The 7500-nt window shown below is 52.8% G+C and overlaps 1 pseudogene; it reads right to left on the reverse strand.

Annotated features, from left to right (window-relative positions):
• Nucleotides 1-7301: 7301 nt before the first annotated feature.
• The window catches only part of LOC135712990 (large subunit ribosomal RNA), a 4540-nt pseudogene continuing 4341 nt past the window's right edge, over nt 7302-7500 (reverse strand).

Raw genomic sequence — 7500 nt, forward strand, 5'->3', positions numbered from 1 at the left:
GTCTCAGGCCGAGGGACACACTCCACTCTGCGGCTCAACTCAGCCAATTGTACCATCCACTCTGCGGCTCAACTCAGTCAATTGTACCAAAGCATGAATCTGAAAAAATGCACATTAGGCCGTAGGGAAATACAGCTGGGGTCCCGCCAAGCCATCTCACCCATGCCAGAGCTGATCCCATCGGCCTATACTGGTCTCAGGCCGAGGGACACACTCCACTCTGCGGCTCAACTCAGCCAATTGTACCATCCACTCTGCGGCTCAACTCAGTCAGTTGAACCAAAACATGAATCTGAAAAAAATGCACATTAGGCCGTAGGGAAATACAGCTGGGGTCCCGCCAAGCCATCTCACCCATGCCAGAGCTGATCCCATCGGCCTATACTGGTCTCAGGCCGAGGGACACACTCCACTCTGCGGCTCAACTCAGCCAATTGTACCATCCACTCTGCGGCTCAACTCAGTCAGTTGAACCAAAACATGAATCTGAAAAAAATGCACATTAGGCCGTAGGGAAATACAGCTGGGGTCCCGCCAAGCCATCTCACCCATGCCAGAGCTGATCCCATCGGCCTATACTGGTCTCAGGCCGAGGGACACACTCCACTCTGCGGCTCAACTCAGCCAATTGTACCATCCACTCTGCGGCTCAACTCAGTCAGTTGAACCAAAACATGAATCTGAAAAAAATGCACATTAGGCCGTAGGGAAATACAGCTGGGGTCCCGCCAAGCCATCTCACCCATGCCAGAGCTGATCCCATCGGCCTATACTGGTCTCAGGCCGAGGGACACACTCCACTCTGCGGCTCAACTCAGCCAATTGTACCATCCACTCTGCGGCTCAACTCAGTCAATTGTACCAAAGCATGAATCTGAAAAAAATGCACATTAGGCCGTGGGGAAATACAGCTGGGGTCCCGCCAAGCCACCTCACCCATGCCAGAGCTGATCCCATCGGCCTATACTGGTCTCAGGCCGAGGGACACACTCCACTCTGCGGCTCAACTCAGCCAATTGTACCATCCACTCTGCGGCTCAACTCAGTCAGTTGAACCAAAACATGAATCTGAAAAAAATGCACATTAGGCCGTAGGGAAATACAGCTGGGGTCCCGCCAAGCCATCTCACCCATGCCAGAGCTGATCCCATCGGCCTATACTGGTCTCAGGCCGAGGGACACACTCCACTCTGCGGCTCAACTCAGCCAATTGTACCATCCACTCTGCGGCTCAACTCAGTCAATTGTACCAAAGCATGAATCTGAAAAAAATGCACATTAGGCCGTAGGGAAATACAGCTGGGGTCCCGCCAAGCCATCTCACCCATGCCAGAGCTGATCCCATCGGCCTATACTGGTCTCAGGCCGAGGGACACACTCCACTCTGCGGCTCAACTCAGCCAATTGTACCATCCACTCTGCGGCTCAACTCAGTCAGTTGAACCAAAACATGAATCTGAAAAAAATGCACATTAGGCCGTAGGGAAATACAGCTGGGGTCCCGCCAAGCCATCTCACCCATGCCAGAGCTGATCCCATCGGCCTATACTGGTCTCAGGCCGAGGGACACACTCCACTCTGCGGCTCAACTCAGCCAATTGTACCATCCACTCTGCGGCTCAACTCAGTCAATTGTACCAAAGCATGAATCTGAAAAAAATGCACATTAGGCCGTAGGGAAATACAGCTGGGGTCCCGCCAAGCCATCTCACCCATGCCAGAGCTGATCCCATCGGCCTATACTGGTCTCAGGCCGAGGGACACACTCCACTCTGCGGCTCAACTCAGCCAATTGTACCATCCACTCTGCGGCTCAACTCAGTCAGTTGAACCAAAGCATGAATCTGAAAAAAAAATGCACATTAGGCCGTAGGGAAATACAGCTGGGGTCCCGCCAAGCCATCTCACCCATGCCAGAGCTGATCCCATCGGCCTATACTGGTCTCAGGCCGAGGGACACACTCCACTCTGCGGCTCAACTCAGCCAATTGTATGCCGTATGCAAATGCAGCTGCGGTCCCGCCAAGCCATCTGGCACATGCTACAGGTCATTCCATCGACCTAAGCTGGATACAGGCCGAGGGACACCATCGCCACTTGACTGCTCAACTCAGCCAATTGTGCCCATCGCCACTTGACTGCTCAACTCAGCCAATTGTGCCAACACATGAAATTGGCAAAAATGTGTGGTTGATATTAATCTAGATTAGGCCGTATGCAAATGCAGCTGCGGTCCCGCCAAGCCATCTGGCACATGCTACAGGTCATTCCATCGACCTAAGCTGGATACAGGCCGAGGGACACCATCGCCACTTGACTGCTCAACTCAGCCAATTGTGCCCATCGCCACTTGACTGCTCAACTCAGCCAATTGTGCCAACACATGAAATTGGCAAAAATGTGTGGTTGATATTAATCTAGATTAGGCCGTATGCAAATGCAGCTGCGGTCCCGCCAAGCCATCTCACCCATGCCAGAGCTGATCCCATCGGCCTAAGATGGTCACAGGCCGAGGGACACCGATCCCGAGAGCAGCACCGAGTACCGCGGGTTGGTGGCATGGCATATGAATGCAGTATTGGTCGATGGGAAATGTCAACTGGTACCTAGCAAGTCAACTGGTACCTAGCCACGGTCAATCTCACGGACACCAACCCCGACGACGACAGCAGGTAGGTATATTTTCTTTTTTTCAGGTGCAGCAGGTAGGTATATTTTCTTTTTTTAAGGTGCAGCAGGTAAGTATATTTTCTTTTTTTCAGGTGCAGCAGGTAAGTATATTTTCTTTTTATAGGTTTATTTCATTTATTTATTTAGCAACACAATTATTCTCCCCCCATACCACTGTCATGCAAGCGAGCTATGCCGAACATAGCCGGGGGATGAATAAGGTCGATGTGCCCAGTTAAAAATACATTGTCCTCATCGGCCATGTGACGGGCAGCCGAGATAGCGTAGGCTATCGAGCTATTAAGCCATGGCCAGCTAAGCTGCCTTCCAACATCATGGACCACCGTCACCCAACACCCTACCGCATGTGCTATTATCAGACGTTGTTCATGGCCGAGGTCGCTCAGGCGTTTCCTGCGGTAGGTTGTTGGGTACAACGCCACAAGCAGTTTCCTGATGAAGGTTGGCAGCATCTGACGTTGCGCGCACCGGCCCAGTACCGCATCAAAGTGATGCTGGAGGCATCCCGGCATCCAGTCACGGTTCATCAACGATTGTGCCACGAACTCAGGATAGGGAATTGCTGGCTGCTGGTAGCGCTGCAATAAATAGAAAAGGTAAGTATTAGTTAAGTTAGGATTAGTTTAGGTTAAGTTAGGCTTAGTTTACTCACCGCGATGGGCTGCTCCACTGACTGGCGCACGTTCTGCTGCTCGCTGAGCCGAGCAATCTCGACGATAGCCGTATCCAGATCTCTCCGTAGTTCTGCCATTTGAGACACCATCACACCGAAACGCAGCTCCATTGCCGCTAATCGTCCCGCCGCGCCACAGCACGACAATGGAGACTGCGTGTTTCGCCTCGACGACGGTCCAGGCTGCGGGCTGGATGTGACTGGCCCAGGCTGCGGGGACCATTCCCTGGCTGTAGAGGGGCCAGGCTGCGGGGACGGTTCTCGCGGCGTGGCCGGCGTGGCGGCCCGTCGACGGCGTAATCTTCGCCGCAGACTGCGGCTCCCACCAGGCTGCGGGGACGGCGCTATCGGCGGTGTGGCCCGTGACTGACTCCGACGTCTCTTTCGCCGACGGTCTGATGGCGGCGGCGGCGATGGCGACCGTGATGGTGGCCCCTGCTCCCGCCACATGGAACGTGTCGTTGCCGGCATCTTCACACGATTAGACTGTCAAAAAACAAAGAAAAATGTATGGTTACTTTGATTTGTTCTACAAACACGAACGTACCACATATGGCAACATGGTTGAATCGAACACTGACCTACTTTACTGACATGTAGCTAGTTTTAGCTATATGGCCAGTAAACGAAAGTCATTGTTCGGTTTGACTTCAATAGGTGAGCCGAGCTGAGCACCACAATGGGACAATGGTGGTGTGTTTTGTTAGTATTGTAAGTACACTGAGGACCGGCAGCGTATTGGTGGCATGGTCTACGAGCGAGCGAGTATGTGCGCGAAGCACTCCTCAACGTAATCGTCCAACCTCACCACAACGTTTCACCTCTTAAAATCGTTCCTCGGGAAATACAGCTGGGGTCCCGCCAAGCCATCTCACCCATGCCAGAGCTGATCCCATCGGCCTATACTGGTCTCAGGCCGAGGGACACACTCCACTCTGCGGCTCAACTCAGCCAATTGTACCATCCACTCTGCGGCTCAACTCAGTCAGTTGAACCAAAACATGAATCTGAAAAAAATGCACATTAGGCCGTAGGGAAATACAGCTGGGGTCCCGCCAAGCCATCTCACCCATGCCAGAGCTGATCCCATCGGCCTATACTGGTCTCAGGCCAAAGGAAAACACTCCACTCTGCGGCTCAACTCAGCCAATTGTACCATCCACTCTGCGGCTCAACTCAGCCAATTGTGCCAACACATGAAATTGGCAAAAATGTGTGGTTGATATTAATCTAGATTAGGCCGTATGCAAATGCAGCTGCGGTCCCGCCAAGCCATCTGGCACATGCTACAGGTCATTCCATCGACCTAAGCTGGATACAGGCCGAGGGACACCATCGCCACTTGACTGCTCAACTCAGCCAATTGTGCCCATCGCCACTTGACTGCTCAACTCAGCCAATTGTGCCAACACATGAAATTGGCAAAAATGTGTGGTTGATATTAATCTAGATCAGGCCGTATGCAAATGCAGCTGCGGTCCCGCCAAGCCATCTGGCACATGCTACAGGTCATTCCATCGACCTAAGCTGGATACAGGCCGAGGGACACCATCGCCACTTGACTGCTCAACTCAGCCAATTGTGCCCATCGCCACTTGACTGCTCAACTCAGCCAATTGTGCCAACACATGAAATTGGCAAAAATGTGTGGTTGATATTAATCTAGATTAGGCCGTATGCAAATGCAGCTGCGGTCCCGCCAAGCCATCTCACCCATGCCAGAGCTGATCCCATCGGCCTAAGATGGTCACAGGCCGAGGGACACCGATCCCGAGAGCAGCACCGAGTACCGCGGGTTGGTGGCATGGCATATGAATGCAGTATTGGTCGATGGGAAATGTCAACTGGTACATAGCAAGTCAACTGGTACCTAGCCACGGTCAATCTCACGGACACCAACCCCGACGACGACAGCAGGTAGGTATATTTTCTTTTTTTCAGGTGCAGCAGGTAGGTATATTTTCTTTTTTTCAGGTGCAGCAGGTAAGTATATTTTCTTTTTTTCAGGTGCAGCAGGTAAGTATATTTTCTTTTTATAGGTTTATTTCATTTATTTATTTAGCAACACAATTATTCTCCCCCCATACCACTGTCATGCAAGCGAGCTATGCCGAACATAGCCGGGGGATGAATAAGGTCGATGTGCCCAGTTAAAAATACATTGTCCTCATCGGCCATGTGACGGGCAGCCGAGATAGCGTAGGCTATCGAGCTATTAAGCCATGGCCAGCTAAGCTGCCTTCCAACATCATGGACCACCGTCACCCAACACCCTACCGCATGTGCTATTATCAGACGTTGTTCATGGCCGAGGTCGCTCAGGCGTTTCCTGCGGTAGGTTGTTGGGTACAACGCCACAAGCAGTTTCCTGATGAAGGTTGGCAGCATCTGACGTTGCGCGCACCGGCCCAGTACCGCATCAAAGTGATGCTGGAGGCATCCCGGCATCCAGTCACGGTTCATCAACGATTGTGCCACGAACTCAGGATAGGGAATTGCTGGCTGCTGGTAGCGCTGCAATAAATAGAAAAGGTAAGTATTAGTTAAGTTAGGATTAGTTTAGGTTAAGTTAGGCTTAGTTTATTCACCGCGATGGGCTGCTCCACTGACTGGCGCACGTTCTGCTGCTCGCTGAGCCGAGCTATCTCGACGATAGCCGTATCCAGATCTCTCCGTAGTTCTGCCATTTGAGACACCATCACACCGAAACGCAGCTCCATTGCCGCTAATCGTCCCGCCGCGCCACAGCACGACAATGGAGACTGCGTGTTTCGCCTCGACGACGGTCCAGGCTGCGGGCTGGATGTGACTGGCCCAGGCTGCGGGGACCATTCCCTGGCTGTAGAGGGGCCAGGCTGCGGGGACGGTTCTCGCGGCGTGGCCGGCGTGGCGGCCCGTCGACGGCGTAATCTTCGCCGCAGACTGCGGCTCCCACCAGGCTGCGGGGACGGCGCTATCGGCGGTGTGGCCCGTGACTGACTCCGACGTCTCTTTCGCCGACGGTCTGATGGCGGCGGCGGCGATGGCGACCGTGATGGTGGCCCCTGCTCCCGCCACATGGAACGTGTCGTTGCCGGCATCTTCACACGATTAGACTGTCAAAAAACAAAGAAAAATGTATGGTTACTTTGATTTGTTCTACAAACACGAACGTACCACATATGGCAACATGGTTGAATCGAACACTGACCTACTTTACTGACATGTAGCTAGTTTTAGCTATATGGCCAGTAAACGAAAGTCATTGTTCGGTTTGACTTCAATAGGTGAGCCGAGCTGAGCACCACAATGGGACAATGGTGGTGTGTTTTGTTAGTATTGTAAGTACACTGAGGACCGGCAGCGTATTGGTGGCATGGTCTACGAGCGAGCGAGTATGTGCGCGAAGCACTCCTCAACGTAATCGTCCAACCTCACCACAACGTTTCACCTCTTAAAATCGTTCCTCGTGCCGTATGATGCACAGCCCAGCTGCCTGGCGAACCGCGCTGGGCTGGGCCGCTGGTAGGTAGGCAGTTAGTGTGTGTTCGTTGTTTCCATCCATTCCGACAAGTCCACCATGATTTACGAGTCCGACTGACTGCAGGGGACTTGTGCAAAAAAAAAAGACAAGTCCAGCACAAGCACCATGTGATGGGTTTTTCGTTCCTTCTTCCGATCATCGGATTGTTTGACTATTGACTATTGCATTGCATACCTTTAGGCGCCGGGGGACTTCATGCAGAAAAGAGAAGTCCACACACCAAGGCCTATAACCAAGGCCATGATGGGGACTTCTCTTCTCATACACAACACACACACACGTCTCGACGGACGCGCGCGCTCACCACCACCACACCATGTGATGATGATGAGCGCGCGGCCGGATGATAACCACCGCACTCGCGCGCCGCCGCCACCACCAGCACACAACACACTTCGTGGGCCGTGGGGGGCGCGCAACCTCCAAGCAAGGGTAGTCTGAGAGGATCGAAATGTACACCTCTCTGCAACTCGCAACTCCCAGCCTGTAAACCTATCGTTTGTAGGAGGTCTCAGGTATCGAAATCATATATTGATGCTGAGCAGCGCCACCAGCGTTCCAGTATCCCAGATACTTGCTGTACGACGCCGCGCGCAAGGGCTTTGTCTGCGTG

Source organism: Ochlerotatus camptorhynchus, unplaced genomic scaffold (genome assembly GCF_037179485.1).
Source record: "Ochlerotatus camptorhynchus isolate MF236.1 unplaced genomic scaffold, CSIRO-AGI_Acam_v1.1 ptg000528l, whole genome shotgun sequence".
NCBI lineage: Eukaryota > Metazoa > Arthropoda > Insecta > Diptera > Culicidae > Ochlerotatus > Ochlerotatus camptorhynchus.